The sequence below is a fragment of the Esox lucius genome, chromosome 16 (genome assembly GCF_011004845.1).
Source record: "Esox lucius isolate fEsoLuc1 chromosome 16, fEsoLuc1.pri, whole genome shotgun sequence".
NCBI lineage: Eukaryota > Metazoa > Chordata > Actinopteri > Esociformes > Esocidae > Esox > Esox lucius.
In genome coordinates this window covers 14,379,603-14,396,802 of record NC_047584.1, presented here as the reverse complement: position 1 = coordinate 14,396,802, position 17,200 = coordinate 14,379,603, and the positions used below count along the sequence as shown (strand labels likewise).

The following is a 17,200-nucleotide window of genomic DNA, read 5'->3' as shown; positions in this document are numbered from 1 at the left end:
GTTCTGATATAGGATGACTACATGTATGTATGGCACTGTATATAAAGTGTCGTCATTTCTAAATGCCATCCATCCATCTTCTTCCGCTTATCCTGAGCAGAGATGCCCAGACTTCCCTCTCCCTAGACACTTCCTCTAGCTCTTCCGGGGAGACACGGAGGCGTTCCCAGGCCAGCCGGGAGACATAGTACCTCCTGCGTGTCCTAGGTCTTCCCCGGGGTCTCCTCCCGGTGGGACGGGTACGGGAACACCTTCCCGGGAAGGTGTGCAGAAGGCATCCGGAACAGATGCCCAAGCCACCTCAGCTGACCCCTCTCGGCAGCGGCTCTACTCTGAGCTCCTCCCGGGTGACTGAGCTTCTCACCGTATCTCTAAGGGATCGCCCAGCCACCCTGCGGAGAAAGCATTTCTAAATGGTGAAACCAAAATTACAATACACTTTAATAAAAGCTACCTGTGATTTAGTTTGATTTAAAATACTTCCCTTTGGAGTTTAGTTATTCAGATTGAACAACCAGGAAGTATTTCCTTCACATTCAATCTGAAGGTGACTGCATTCCCCAGGCCAACAACCATGATTGAACCTACTACAAGGAATCATCAGAGCCCGTGAAAAGAAACAAAGATAAATGAAAAGGTTTAATGCCAGTTTCTCGTTTAGACCGCTTGGAGCTTTAGAGGGTTAATAAAATGTATCCAGAAATACTCAAATTTCACAAAGAGGTTGTCAATGAACTTAAATAAACATGGATGTGGTTTAAAGTGGTATATAACCTAACAAAGTTCAAAATCAGATGGAAATGAATCACCATGTGACCACACCAGCGAGCAACATGACTCTTACTTTGACCCTGTCATTAGATATTCCCATTCAATTCATATGCCTTTTTTGTTTCCAGCAAGATTACAGTACTACTTATTTCTGGTGAATTAATTGTCAGATGGGAATATATGATATTGAAAAGGCTTCTGATATTGAAAAAATATTGTTATGTCCTCTTGCCATAAAGGGTAGATTAAGGTTGCCATTCAAGTTTCCGGACAGCGCATGAGAACTATAGGAGAAGTTGCTTAATATGAAAAAAAAGAAAGAAAAGCCAAATTGGGCACTGCTTTTGATCATCCATGAGATCAAGTGTTGTAACCTGTCCCCACACAGGGAATGCTCTCAATGTTTCTTGTCAAACTATGTGCGTAAGTGAGATTAGTCCTATTTAGTTTCATTAACGAAAGAAGTAGCTTAATGAGTTGTGACTGTGGTGTTACTGTAATCCATTAGTGAAAATCTGAAGAAGCAGAAAAGGAAAAAGTAATGTTCAGTTGCAGCAGGTGGACAGACCATTTCCTGAGATTGTAATGTCAAGTTACGCTGAAACGTGGTCCCTCTGAAAGTACACACCAGAGTAAACAAAGTGAAAGCAAAAGAAAGTACCAGTAAATTGCCTGGCAAGAGAAGGATAGAGCATTGCTTTAGAACGCAGGACCAAGGCCCCACAGTACACAAAAATTTGAAAACTACAAATTGAGCAACAGACTGGGTAGACTTAAGGTACACTTATGCAAGTAGAGTGCTGAAATCACTGGGTAATGTCAGGGAAGTAATCAGAAACAAGACTGTAATCATTCAGCTACAAACAAGAACCAAAAATGTATGTTTCAGGTTGACCTGCACACAGCAGAATTATGATGTAATTTGTGAAATGTTTCTTATAGTCTTCTATTTTTAATATGTGTATTCTTACCACCAGAATAATGAATCACTATTTAGTTATTCATATATTTATTTACTTTTACCCAATTTTCCCATACATTGATGGCATCTTATTTGTCATTAAAGCCCTGTTTGATCGTGACAACTCCCTCCGGACCCAGGATAGACAACGTCAGAATGTGTTTCCCAAAGCACAGTGAATTGACGTTCACACTGGTCACGAAGACAGAAAGCCTGGACCGGAATCATTACACACCAGAAGTTATGCGTCCTCCTGCCTTGTACCGATTAAGCTCAGAGGCGTCCAAGCCCCACAAGGAATTGGTAGAGCGCAACAAGGCAAGGCCTGGACAGGACTGGCCAATTGCTACATCCTCCGCCTGACTCCTTGACTAATCCGATGGTGTAAAGCCTGATCTCGCAATGATGTACCTAACTGCAAGGCAGTGACTTTGTCACTGGGCCATTCAGGGGTTCATGAATAACTTAACATCAGTTCAGTAGGAATATTAAGTGTTGATTTTTCGATTCTTAGCTATTCCCATCTTATATCATGTCTGTTTTCTCTGTGCTGAGACACAGATATATCTTGTCAGATGCTTTTTTGTATGTATCTGTTGCGTTTCTTCGCAGGTCCGCCAAGACAAACCTGCAGACAAAGATGATGTTACTGTACCACATCACATTATGGTCCTAGTGATGAGTTTATTAGGGGTGTACCTTGCTGTCTCTGAATCATACCTAAGTTTGTTCAGATTGTGAACAACCTACTGTAGCAGTCTGTGTGTGGTTGGGGCCACATCAGTTTATATGCCTTCTTTTCATTGTTATTGTTTGCACAACAGTTGTACTGAGACTCACACGGAGCTGGCGTCTTTCTTCAGGGATTTGTTTCTAAATTGCCCTGTAGTGCTTGTAATGTGGGAAAGGTCTGTCCTCTCCCATTCCCTGTTGTTGATGGGTTCCAGCCTGATGTCAAGATGAGAGCCAGCGTTCGTGCAGCATTGGCACATTCGCACACATGCATCCATGTACATTGCCTGGGCTCTGTGTACTTCTGTCTTTAGTACAGACAGTATCTATGCCTGAATATGCCCAGTTTTCTGTGTGTGGGGGTGTGTGTGTCTAAGGGTACTTGTGTATTGTATTCTGTGATCACTGATCAGTGCCTAGAGCGTGACTCCTCTGCCCCTCTTCCTGCTCTCTGCTGGTTGACTGACATTCCTTAGTCGTTTCTTTTCTGGACAGGAAGTGGATCTGCTGCCAAAAATGATTAGAAGCCAGGGAAAGCATAACTTATCCAACTCCTCAGCAGCATACTCTGGGGCCGCTCCAGGCCTGCCCTGTGTTGTGTCCAACATGTGAGAAACTCTATTGTTTGATACATTTTAGAGGCAACTGGCAATCCGAGTTAGAGGTTCTTGGCTACATGTTCTACCCAAGATCTTGTCCTCAGTGTAGGCTACTGTATACCGTATAAAAGAGGTGGACATTTTAATTATCATGAAGCACATTGTCATAAAGAAAACATTCATTTGACAGTCCCGTTTAGAAATGCCTAGAACAAAACATTTGGATCATCAGTCGAACTGGATAAAAACGTTTGTACTTTCAACGCAATCAGCACTGTAGGGGAATTTACTATTTGGGAGATTGATCCTATATTACCCTCTGTACAGTGTGACTGATGCTCAACAAGTACTATTTGTACTATTGACCTTTCTATCAACGACAATTTACATCAGGTGTTTATTAGAAGAGAGTTAATTATGATCCACACCCAAATAACATAAGAACTGCAACTATTGCTTACATTACATCCCTAGTGTGTGTCCTGTTCACAGCATGGGTTTGAAGGTTGAGCATAGTCCAATGAAATTTGGCCATACTTGAAACTTGGTTATTAATATTCCACGAGGCCTGAGAAAATAAACTTCCTGTCAAAGAATGTTGCCATGGCATCTCAAATTGACACACCAGTCAAACTCTTGTTGGCATGGCCCAGTTTGGCTCCACTGTGCATTGTTGTTGATTACCTCTTTCAGTAAGGGCCAAAATCCCTAACCATTCATTATATTTCAATTTATGGTTTCCTTTCATTTCCCCTTTATTTTCCCTCTTCAACTTGAATGAGGGGAAACAATCTGGATTCTGTAGAGAGAAAGAAAGACAGTTTGGTGAGGCAGGATGTGTCTTGCTGGGATCTTTATTATGACATTGTGGGGCACAGCTGACTGAAGCTACAGAGAAGACATGCAGAACATATTTCCTCACACATTGTCAAATTAAAATGACAGTTTTGTTAGTTTTTGTTGCCTGGAAGTGGTAATAAACTAATCCTTTCTAGTTTTATTTATTCATTTACATTCATTTATTTTACCATCATTTTACAAAGGAAGTTGATGGAGAAGACATACTTATTTTACAGCAAAAACCTGGGGAATAGTTTCAGGGGATGAACGAGCCAATTCAAGGCTTGAAATGGTTATGTAGCCATGTTGGTATTTGGGCCAGATTGGACATTTGGACATGACACCGGGAGTTAGAGTATGGGTTACTCTTACAATCAGTGCCCAGGGATCTTTAGTGAAGAGAGAGAGTCAGGACATCAGTTTCAAGTCCCATCAAAACAAATTGGCATCTTGTGCAGGGCAACGTCCCCATCACCCCCCTTGAGATTTGGGTTTGGATATATAGGCGAGAGATAAGAGAGCCCAGTACTGGTGTGCTATGCTGCTGGCAGAATTAGTGGTTTAGTTCAGAAAAAAACAGGAAATGGTGGTTGAGGAGGGTACATGAGATAGCATTGTTGTCAACACAATGTAATTACTGTAACATGTTATGTTGGTTAACATTTATATGAAGTTGCAACCTATTACTATGTTACTACACACAAATAACTGCAGTAACAGCAAAGAATATAATGTTTGCCATGTGTAATTACATCTCAGAAAGTATTGCAGTCATTTGTAATAACTCATAGTTACACTGTAATACGTAACTAGTTAGTATCAATATGTATATGTGGTAAAAGCTTTACAGCAGTGTAACATGAAATACTTGTTACCAACATTATAACAAATAGGCATGGTTCTGGAATGTTATAAATTCTTTGCTAGATCAAAGTCAGTAAACAACTGTTACATGGTTGTAATTTCTTGTGGACAGATGCACAGGGTGTCTAAGAATTTGAAAAGGCTTTAATTACCCTCCTGAGAATTTTCGATCTTCAGAACCACACTGTTACTAGTTGCCGTACCCCAGAAAGTACACCATCTGGGTTAACGTGGCTAAGTTTACAAAAACAGATATAATGGTCAACCTCACTGACTGGCATCTACAATGTGGGTTTCATTCCAGGTTATAATTAAAAGACTTACTTTTACTTAATGTGTATGTTGTCCTTTAAGAGAACCTGAACCTGCTTGTCAGCAAAGTTTTAGGAAAAATACATTAGTACAGGAATACAATGTATTACAAAATGTAGAAAAAAAGTTCATTAAAATAACACCAAATTGAGCAGAAATACAGTGTATAAACTTTGTCAATGTTATAAATGACTGCTGTAGCTGGAAACGGCTGATATTTTGTGGAAAATCTGCATAGGTATACAGATGCCCATTATCAGCAACCATCACTCCTGTTTTTCATTGGCACATTATATTTGCTAATCCAAGATCATCATTTTAAAAGGTTAATTCACCATTAGAGACACCTATTCTAATTATGCTTACAAAGCTAAAAACTGTTGTGCTGATTAAAGAAGCAAGGAAACTGGCTAGCCCTTATTTTAAGTCTTCTGAAAGCATCATCCAAGTGGGAGAATAGCCTAGCGGTTACAGCATCTGACCAGTAACCAAAATGTTGCTAGATAAAATTCCCATGCCGGGAAGGTGAAAGATGTGGTTCTTAAGCAAAACAGTTACCCTAAATTACTCCAGTAAATTGTGCTGGACAAGAGTGTCTGCTAAATGACTCAAATGAAAATGTAATGGATAAACACACTAGTGTACCACAGAGTACATGTTATATCTGCATACTGTACAAGGGCAATGTAATTACTAGGAGTTACACAGGATTTACTTGTTAAAATAATAGTGTATCTTGAGGGGTATTTACGTGTTACTCTAAGTGGGCGCTGGGGTCCTGGCAAAGTATTCAATGCGGCCATCCAATCAACGTAAGATTTCATCCTTAGGATAACATTCTTAGATTCAAATTGGCTTATGTATTCCATGTAGTTACTAAATATATGCATGAATGTAATTAATGTAAGCCACTCTGGATAACAGCATTAGCTAAATACATAAAATAAGAAAAGGTGTTTACTTGATTGCAACATCTAAAAATATACTGTTCTGATTTTGGAAGAAATGTAATGAAAAACATATCTTCATCTGTTTCCTTTTTAAACCTGGAGACTGACATGTTCTGGGAACCTGCTGTACAGAAAAAGAATGTATGACAATTTATAACCACACTCTGCAATGACAGTTAGTCTACTAGCATTAGGTTCTAGGCGTTGTTGGCATCTCGTCTTGGTTTTAGGCTTTGCATTTGTGTTTGGAGTTTGCTATTGCAGACTGATGGTAAGAGGAAAGTAAGAAGAACAAAGGGTTATCAGCAACTAGGGTAGTTCTTTATGGTCAAAAAGTTTAAAGTTCTTAATTGGCCAATTACATTTACAGATTTAAACACAATTGAAAAGGCTTTTCATTCGCTGAAGAAAATATTTTCCTTTACAATACTAACAGAGGATACTGTTTCTATTTTATAAGTACTTCATATATTTATATATTATACTTCATACTGCACCACCTCCCAATCCCCCCTTCTTCTTCAAATTGCACCATTAGTGTCTAGTCTATTCTATAATGATAAAAAAGGACAATTCAAGGAAATTCTATTTTATTTCAACAAAAAAAAAACATTTCACATTAACAGTTGTCACAAAGTGCATATATAGATACCCAGCATAAAACCCCAGTGAGAGTTGAAAAAGTATAGTGGATTTAGCCTATCATTTCACTTGGCCTATGAAAACCATGAGCACAAGCATTTCTGGTTTGGCTGTGCTGTACCAAAGCCTCTGAGCACCCGACAACAGCTTACAAGACCTTGTCCATTACAAGTTAGAACAACACATCTCTAGTTCCAGGACCTACAGTATATTTTACCAGAGCTTGACAAAGCCAGGTTCACTCCAAAATAATCAGTGATCAAACCTAGGTTTGTCATACAACAAATAGCTCCAAAAACCCAGCCTGACAAAGGCTAACCAACATTAAGAGTTCTTTTTTACCAGCAATACTGTAAACACTGCAGTATTTTATCATACAGAAGTGATAAAAGGATGAACGAAAATCCAGAATTTATTTGAAGCTATTGACAAAGTACAGCTATGCCTACCCTACCCATCAACATTGACTGGAGTCAGGAACTTGTGCCAATTCTTAAACCTTATGAAATATATACCATCTTTTCAGGCATTGAATACTTTGTTAAATAGAAAAGTGGTAAAAGACAGGAGAGAGTTTTGTTGAAAGAGCAGTTGGACAAATTTTTGCCCATTTTGCAGCAATAAATATGAGGCAGCGACTTACTAAGCTGGACCAACGTGTACAAACATTTTGAACGTGTTTTAAATTGATCTAGTGCCTCTATTGGCTTGAGGTATGATTACAAATGTTCAGATGTTTTGCTGCTGAAGATCACTATGTGCCATTGCTTTTTGCAAAACTTTGCCACAAAGACAATATGTGGAATTAATAAAAGCAGGTGGGCATACTTGTTGCTAAAACGTTTGGGCCAATTTTGTTACCATATTAGCCCAATTGCAAGGTTATGTGTACAACATGAATTACTGCTGCACTTGAATTCATGGCAACTGTATGCAAGTAAAGATACTATATTCAGGCTATACCAATACAGACACATACTTTTAATTACCGAATATGCAGATAAGAAACAGAGAAAGCCATATATAAGACACCTTTAGATATTAGATATAATTTAAAAGTTTATCAGGTCACAATAAGCTGTTGTGACCCCAGGAAACCCTGTTTCCATCAATGAACTGTAAAGGTGACAAACTTTATGCATGCAACCATATCCACCAGCCCAGTACATATACAGTATATAGAATGGCAAATGACCAACCCATCTGTTGTTTGTACCTTCATATCCCACATGTCTTTCATATGATATCATATTGGCATTCGGAGATTGAAAAAAAAAGAACCTTTCCAAGATTCCATGGCAGTTGGTGAGTTGGTAGCAGTCGATGAGGTCAGGCATAACATATCAAAAGGATGACGTAGTTTGATGGATTTCATTAAAAGGGGTGTGAGAGCTTTTGAGTTGTGCCTGAGAGTGAGAGTACTCCCTCTGCACAAAGACAGTCCGAATGAGATTGGAGCCAAGCAACACACTTAATAGACACAAATAATCGTAAATTGAGAATGTCACCTTTAGGCCGTGGCTCTTTTATTATTGTTAGTGGAGCTGTTGAGTTGGACAGAAGTTTCCCTCGAGAATTCTGTGTTTCCCAAGTGCCAGAATTGGGCGTACAGTATGTGAACCTCACCATTCAGGGTTACAGGGATGCAGCGGTAAAAACCTTCCCAGTCATCCTGTTGATTGATAACAGATGGTAAACACTATTTTATTGTGTTTATTTATTTTTTTATAATTTTTTACTGTCTCCTAAAGTAGTGCCATAAAAAGAGGAGCCTACATTTTTTGACATACTTATTCTGTTATTTTGAACAGTGACAATGAGTACATGTATGTTTACAAAAATCCAGTGCTGTCAGAAACACGGTATACCCTTTTTCTTGATGATATTTCCACATTATTTGGAAACAGAACTCCTTTTTAAATAATGGCCTTGTTGCGTAAGAGCTGTTTGGGGGGGGTGCGGGGGGGGGGGGGGGGGGGGGGTAAACATTTTTAGATGGGAAGGAACGTACAAAATAAGTTGGGAATTTTGTATCCTGTCAAGATCACATTAGATTTTTTTTTTAGACACACAGGGATTATTTAAAAACTACAAATTACGGAGTCAACACAAGGTCTTAAGACAAGTGTAAAGCAGTGTTTAAGCCTTACTAAGTACTAAAGAAAAATAGTTTGGGCACTGACACTCTTTCTATGGTATGTGTTCTGTGTAGGTCTAAAGGTATGTGAAGTAAAGAAAACATGCCCACCAAAATGTAAAAAATTTGCAGATATTTGTGATCTTTTTATTTTGCCCATGTAGTGTTAAGGCCATTAGACAAGGCAAGCATTCATATATTCCAAATAGATTTGTTACACTTGACTGGCTTCACCCTGCATAGGAGTCAGAGGACCTATTTATCCCCTCTGTTTTACATTTTTGTTTGTGTCTGCAAATTAACTTAGCATGAGTGTTCCTTTTTTACTTCACCTCACTAATAACCAGAAATAAAATCAAGTATTTTACGCTGCAGATGTGTCTGTGTGTGTCTGTCTGTGTGTGTGTGTGTGTACTTCAATGATTCCAGAACCACCACCGCAGAGTTACTTGTCCTGCACGCGTATGCCATATAAATTGACTCAAAGACAGTACTGTAGATTTGACTATTGAGTTTTTGACCTAAAAAACAAAGTAATCTTTTATAATAGCAAAAGAGTGCTTCTGATACAGACCTATAGGTGATTAGCGCCTAAAGAAACATTTGACAGCAATGTCTTAGAGCCCAAATGTAATGTAGATCGGCCTATCATGCCAATCATTGACAGGCCCATTCCATTATCATTAATTATTCAAAGACGTTCCGACTTTTTAACATAGGCGTCACAACTAAGAGCCAAGACTAGGAGCTCCTGTTGTGTTATTATGTGAACGTGACCCCACTCATAGCAATAAGTCAGACCATGTGTCTGTGTAAATAGACTCCTTTAGAGTAAGGTAAACCACAAACAAGTGCTGTCAACTCCATCCAGGTTTGCTAAATGCCAGCCAAGCCACAGGGCAAAAGTCAAGCAGACCACAGTCCAAATTATACGTAATATGAGAAACCTTCAGAAAACCCTTCAGAAAAGAAACATAAAAAACATATTTAGTCAGTGGTGAAATGAATCTTTCTATCATGTTTGGTGACAGTCTCCAACATACCTGTGGAGAAATTGAGGGTACAGTATGATATGACATTTAATTGTACAATCAAGCAATCCTTGTAAACCTTTGCAATTATTTGACCTCAATCTTTACTGGCTCAGAGTCCTATAAAATTGTACATGTGTTATAAAGATATTATGAATTGGTAATATCTATTATTATTATGATAACATTTCCAATCAAATATGCAAGCACATAATCATATCAGAGAATGCTTAATTTAATATCCCAGGTTTTCAATGTCCATGAAGGCTGAAACTATGATGAAACTGAACATTCTTCAAGATGGATTCCAAATCCCACAAAATAAACATAGAAAATGTCTGTATACATTGGGCTCATGAAGCCATAAAAGTTTTAAAAGTATCTACTACTGGATTCTATATCAAGGGTATTTCTAATTTCTATACAGCCCTTTTGGAAATAAGATCCTTAATATATTTTTCTTGGATGAAGTCTTAGTCCATAGTACAATGTTTATTTACATATCGTCTCTTTTTATGTCGCTGTAACTAACCAAAAGGTTTCTGCTGTTGCTTTGGCAAGCAAGGCTTTAGTCTACTCCACCCGACCACATGGCCTAAGAGTATGGGTGTGACTGCCTCACAGCTCAGCCCATCCTCCCTTGCTCCTGGATCATCCAGCCCAGGAGCACATCTGTGGCTTGGCTCCATACTATAGCGTTGGTTACACCCCAACGGTACCTTATATAGGAGGAGGAGTATATCAGTAATCTGTCTACAGAATGACATGTATTGCTGTCAACAAAAGTGGTGTCGCATGTGGATATGATAACCTTTGTTGATTGGTTATTTATTTTAAAGTATGTTATATTCATCTTTCAAGTAATTTTAAGCTTCTTTGCTGCAGATCCCAAGTCCCTCCAGAGGGTGGAAACATTTCCGGAGTGTGTCAACGGCTGCCATCTCCCCTCCGTGCAAAGCATCTACCATACATCATCAAAGACTACAGCCACCCAGGATATGGTCTCTTCACACTGCTGCCGTCTGGTAGACACTACCGGAGCATCAGGGCACACACTTCCACACACACAAACAGTTTTTCCCTCAGGCCATAAGGCTCCTCAACCAGCAACACAGATCTATGATCATACTGATCGCACATGAACATTCCGGATGCTCTGATGTCTTTCCAGGTGCATTCAATGCACATTAGAATATTCTGTTGTATGTACCATTCAAATGCACATTACACACATATTGTATTTATAATATTCAAAACTTCTACTCATATTCCCCATCCTACTCTATTTACAATTGCTGCTAGTTTACATTGGTATGTATATTATTGCTCTATTTCTGCTTTATGTCTTTCTTAATTCTTACTATGTAGATGTCATGTGCACTGACATTGTGCAGGGTGATGCTGTGTTATTTGGCGCATTTGATAAATATACCTTTGTACTTTGAACTTCATTGGAATTTGAGGGTGACTGAAAGAATAAAGCAGTTAAAACAGGCAGTAGAACTGTCTGCAACGGCGGAGAAACAATTTCAACGTGACTTACCAAGGCATTACAAATGGACCCGATGTGGCACCAGTGGAAATGGCAACGCTCACCATTTTAAAAACAATGTATTGCAAATGTGCCTGACAAAACCAATATCCTGCATCAGTCTGTTGCTATGGTGCATCTAATTTTGTCCAGACGAAAAGGGTGCATGTAAGTTCAAGTCTGCCAAAATCCTAATGAAATATGTCTGCATGAACATTAATAGAAACTGGGTTAATATCCCACACACTCACTGTTGACAGAATATCAACGCTCTGACATCTGTACTACCACCCCCCCACACATACACACACGTACATGACACGGACACACACACACACACGCGCGTGTGCACAAACAACTACACTTACACACATACTAAAACACAACCACCGAAACAGGTCTTCAGATGTAATTCCAGGGATAAATGCTTTTTGAAAGCTGTGTGATATATCTTTACAAAAAATATATATATAATGCTGTGTGTTTAGGATGCTTAGCATAATCCGATTACAGGGAATCTGACCAGTTTGTGATGTGTGTGTGTGTGTGTGTGTGTGTGTGTGTATGTGTGTGCACACTTGCATGTCCATGCTTGTAGACGTGCAGGTGCTCTTTTGCGTGCTTTCTAGTCATGTGCACTAGTACCCTCCTTCCTGTATGCAGGTACGTGCACCAGGATCCAGGTGTGTCTGTGTCCGGTATCGTCAGTTGATGTTTTTGATATCCTTTCATATTGACGTTGGTGTTACATCACAGCCGGTGTGTTAGCCTGACAGCTTAAGAGCTAAAGAGGGCCTCTCCCTCCTCCCATATTGTGACATTGTGTCGCCACAAGCAGATGCCTTCCCTGGCCCCATGTTGTGAGGTAACTGTTTGTTATTGCCATTTTTGAAGCACAAAAAAGGTACAAACAAGACTTAGTCGACATAATGCCACCAAATGCCACAAATCTGACATTTTACATGCACTGAACGGACGTTGTTAAAAATCTAATATGAAAGGTAAACAGAAGGTTGTCCGTTAATTTGTTTTGTGCCCACCATGTTGACTACGGAACAGCACTATGCCACTCACCCAGTGAGCGGTTGTGAGATGTGTCAACTTGCATCAGGAGAAAACAGTGTTTTTCTATATAATTCAAATGACTATATACAGTATCTACCAGAGGGTCCAACTATATCAATATCACGTTGCTATTAGTATTATTACTAGTTAAATACTAATACTAATGCTGCTGAGATCAGCAAAGTTGAAGTTAAAACATTTTAAATGTCCTATTCAAGAGCAATACCATGGAAGTAATAATATTGTTCAGTCTTCAGGCCAAGTTAACCATCATCCTCGATTGATAACTAGCGTCGTCTCACGTAGCAACAATGTAAAACGATGCATTTACTGACACAGCGTACATCCAGAATAAAATTATACATGTCTCAAGAAAGGGAGACACAAAATTACAGCACAAATGCTTCCATCAACAACATATAATTTAAGCCTAACCCAAAAAAATATTCAGTGCCAAATTGTGTGGGCTCCATTGAATCCTATGCATATGACAGGCTACAATTATCCAATTTCAAGGAAATGTCAGTAATTCCTCTAAAACCGATATTTGTCGTCCACCTCTAGTTTAACAAAACATATCAAAGGTCTTTGAAGACTATTCCAAGAGTATCTAGTGCCTTACACTGAATTAAATATAACTTTGATAGAACATGCAACATTTTTACTTCTATTCCTTTATTTTGAGGTTGAACGAAGGTCAACTGTATACACCGATGTCAGCCATTTCCAAAACAATGGACAACTGCTAAGGAGAACATATGAGGGGATTTTGTATGGTGAATGAAATCTGTGAAGTTTTAGCGACAGTTAGAAAACAACCAGTTTCAGTCCAGTAGTGCATTGCAAAGACCGACAACCTTTAGGGCCACACCACACGACAATTAGCCACACATGGAAAAAGAATTGCTGCTCATGAAATGCAAAAGGAAATCCAAGCTAAATAAAGGGAAAGGCCTTAATATGATGAATGATGAGGCTAACAGTGTGAGTCAAGCCAATGGGAAAGGTGAGTGTGATTTTAGAAGCTGTCATTTTGCCAATGAGGACACAGTGTACATCCCTTTATGTGGTCTGTAAAACATACTTCCCTTCGTCTTCTCTTTCCTGAAAAACAATTACACAAACACAAAGCCTCACCTGGACTGCGGGCAACATGAAAGTACATCTTCAGTGCACTGTGCTTCTGGTTCTCTTGTCTCCAACAGATTATTTCAGATGCGCCAAGCCACAGGGTCACGGTTTCGTGTAAAGACATGGGAGACACAGGTCAAAAACGGTTTTGCAGCTACCAGCGGGGAAAAAAAGGAAAGGGGAAAACATCTGTCCAGAGATTGCGTTTTTGTAAGACTGATTAACGAGCATAAAGCCTCTGTTTCTGATCCCCCACCTTGTTGGTCAGAGTAGTTTCCACGCCTGATACAAGGCAGAAGTTACACAGAAAGATACGCAAAATCATGTTGGTCTAAGAGACCTTTCCTAAATCCCTAATTCTCCATCTATGCCAACAAATGTGTGTTTTCTGAGATACAAGTGTCAACTGTAACTATAAGTATACTCCAGTCTAGTTTGTACGAAATGTTGAAAAAGAATCCCCACAAAAAGTTTTTTATTTTTTACATTGAAATCCAGCAATCCATTGTTGCAAGGGACTGTTCAAACACTAGGCAACAAAAAATGGCAAGAAATCTCCCCTGCCTTCTATTTAGAGAAAGTTAAAACACCCTTACCCTCCAGGTATTTTGACCACAGTAAAATGGACAAATGTCAAAGTGCTACTGTTAACAGAATCGCTTCCTCCAATGACACCAGCCCACACCCAGTGATCCTCTGCTGAGCCACACATGCAAACTCCTTCCCTGACAATGTTCTAAGCTATGTGGAGTCTTTACAGTCTGAAATAAGTCCACCTTCTTCCCATCCGACCAGAAACAAATAGTAAAATAAATTAAATGGAAACCTGCTCGAACTAAAAGTAAATTGCCATAAATAGGCTGAACAAGCAATAAAGGGCTAAATTATTCTCAGATTCAGGCCAATTACTGTATGTTAAATTACCTTAAAAATAACCAAGACAAACCAAGTACAAAACTATTTATTGTAATAGTTAGTCGTGTTGTAAATGAACTATCTAAATAAAGAGCTGACTAGCAACAAAGAAAAATACATAGTGGCGTTATCGTTAATTTTATGATAATCACGGACCGTGCCAGATTATCTGTATTGTATAGAGGCTCTGAAACAAATCTAAGCTTATTAGATAGCAAGTGGGAGGATGTTTTTTGGGTGAGTTATTTTTTCCCCAAACCCAAATTATTTTTGTTGGCTACTGTAAATTTAAATAAGGATGAGCCTTCTTGCTGGGAAATTTAGCCAGCTAGCAAGAAATGTGAAACACATAACTACAACCCTGTTTCCAAAAAAGTTGGGATGTTGTGTAAAATGTAAATAAAAACAGAATGCAATAATATGCAAATCATTGAAACCCTATATTGAATAGAAAATAATACAAAGACAACAAATCAAATGTTGAAACTGAGGCAGTTTCTTGAAAAATGTACGCCTACTTTGTATTTGATGCCAGCAATAGGTTTAAAAAAAGTTGGGAGAGGCAACAGAAGACTGGAAACGTTGTGTAATGTTAAAAAACTTAACCAGGTGGAATATCACAAAACTAGATACTGAGCCATGGGGTTCAGGAAAGAACTATCAAAATGCCAGTCAGTACTGTTCAATCATTTATTTAAAAGTGGAAGCCACGGTCAGGTAGACAAAGAAAGATTTCAGCCAAAACTCCCAGAAGGATTGTTTGGGACACAAAGAAAAACCCACAACTAACCTCAGGAGAAATACAGGCTGCTCTGGGAAAAGACGGTGTGGTTGTTTAAAGGAGCACAATACAACGATACTTGAACAAAAATTAGCTGCATGGTCGAGTTGCCAGAAAGAAGCCTTTACTGCGCCAATGCCACAAAAAAGCCAGGTTATAAAACGCCTGACAACACCTTGACACGCCTCATAGCTTCTGGCACACTGTAATTTGGAGTGATGAGACCAAAATAAAGCTTTATGTTCACAACCATAAGCGCTATGTTTGGAGAGGGGTCAACAAGGCCTATAGTGAACGGAATGCCATCCCCACTGTGAAGCACGACAATGACCCTAAGCACAAGGCCAAGTTGACCCTTCAGTGGTTACAGCAGAAAAAGGTGAAGGTTCTGGAGTGGCCATCACAGTCTCCTGACCTTAATATCATCGAGACACTCTGGGGAGATCTCAAACATGCGGTTCATGCAAGACGACCAAAGACTTTGCATGACCTGGAGGCATTTTGCCAAAACAAATGGGCAGCTATACCAACTGCAAGAATTCGGAGCCTCATAGACAACTATTACGAAAGACTGCACACTGTTATTGATGCTAAAGGGGGCAATACACAGTATTAAGAACTAAGGTGAACAGGGGTCAGTTATTTTTTTTTGTTTGTTTTATGATTGTTGAATGTTGAAAGTTGAATGTGAATCCCATAAGAAATAAAATACGTTTGACCACTCATGTTTTCTTTACAAATGGAATATATATTATCAATTCTCCAAGGGTATGCAAACTTTTGAGCACCACTGTATATACCTGTCTACTGTTAACACACTTATTACCTCTTGTCATCTTTGGCAAAAAGTTATTGATTCTGAATTACAGTGCAACTCCCCCACATTAAAAGCTACAGCCTTTGTGTAATTTCTGTACAATCATATCATGCAAAGTAAAACATTCATAGGGGAGATAATGGAACACATTTTGGTTATTGATTCATTACCTTTTAATAATAATGGTTGTAATAATAGTTTCTCTCACCATTGTGTAATGGGTATTCAGTAGTGTCATTGTTTTCTTACTTTTGAGGGGCAGTTTAATTTATATTGCTGCTCGTAAGTATGTGTGCCGCTTGTGCAATGATAGATTTTTTTTGTGTCCACCATGAAATCTTTACTTAATCAGAAACAGTCTTTTATAATCTTACATAACAATAGTTACCAATTCCATATGTTGATTTAGGGGAAATCATGCATGGAGTAGAAAAACTAAATTTAAAAGTAATTAGTGCAGGTTCACAATAAGTTTAACCCATGTTGCATTGGTAAAACCATGTAGGTAAGTTGAATCAGATGGCTGAATAATTGGGTACCAAATGAATAATCAAAAGAAAGATCATTAGGAGAGACTTTGGGTGGAACTGATAAATAGAGACAAGGAACCTGGTCAGTTTTATGTTAGCCATACCATGCCAAGAGGAAAGAAGATATCAGAGAACATCAGGAAGAAGGTAGTGAGAGCACTTCAGTCTGGGGAAGGGTATACATTCATCAAGATTTCAGATCCATCAGGCAAATTATTTACAAACAGAGAACATTTGCCATGACAGCAATTCGGCCTAGAAGAGGACATGCTTCTAAAATATCCCCAAAAGCCACAAGAAAATTAATAAATCAGGTAAACTCCAACCCAAACACAATATCTGGAGGTTTGTAAACCTCCCTTGCTGCATCCAAGGTTACTGTAATATTTGTAAAAAAAAAATAACACTAAATCAAAATGCCATTCATAAGAGGGTTGCTAGAAAAAGTGTCTGCTGTCAAAAAATCAGACACAACCTGGACACACTTGAAGGTGAAGAGATTCTGTGGAGAGATTAGTCCAAAGTTTAACATTTTGTTCACAATCAAAACGGTTGTTTTGCAAAAACCCAACACTTGTAGGATTGTCAAGA

The 17,200-nt window shown here is 38.8% G+C and overlaps 1 long non-coding RNA gene across 3 annotated transcripts in view; it reads left to right on the top strand.

Annotated features, from left to right (window-relative positions):
* The window catches only part of LOC105016250, a 78,620-nt gene extending 67,774 nt beyond the window's left edge, over positions 1-10,846 (top strand). For all 3 annotated transcript variants that reach the window (XR_002197985.2, XR_828457.2, XR_828456.2), the window contains one exon: positions 10,725-10,846. This is a non-coding gene — a long non-coding RNA (uncharacterized LOC105016250). The remainder of the gene's footprint in view (positions 1-10,724) is intronic.
* Positions 10,847-17,200: the final 6,354 nt, after the last annotated feature.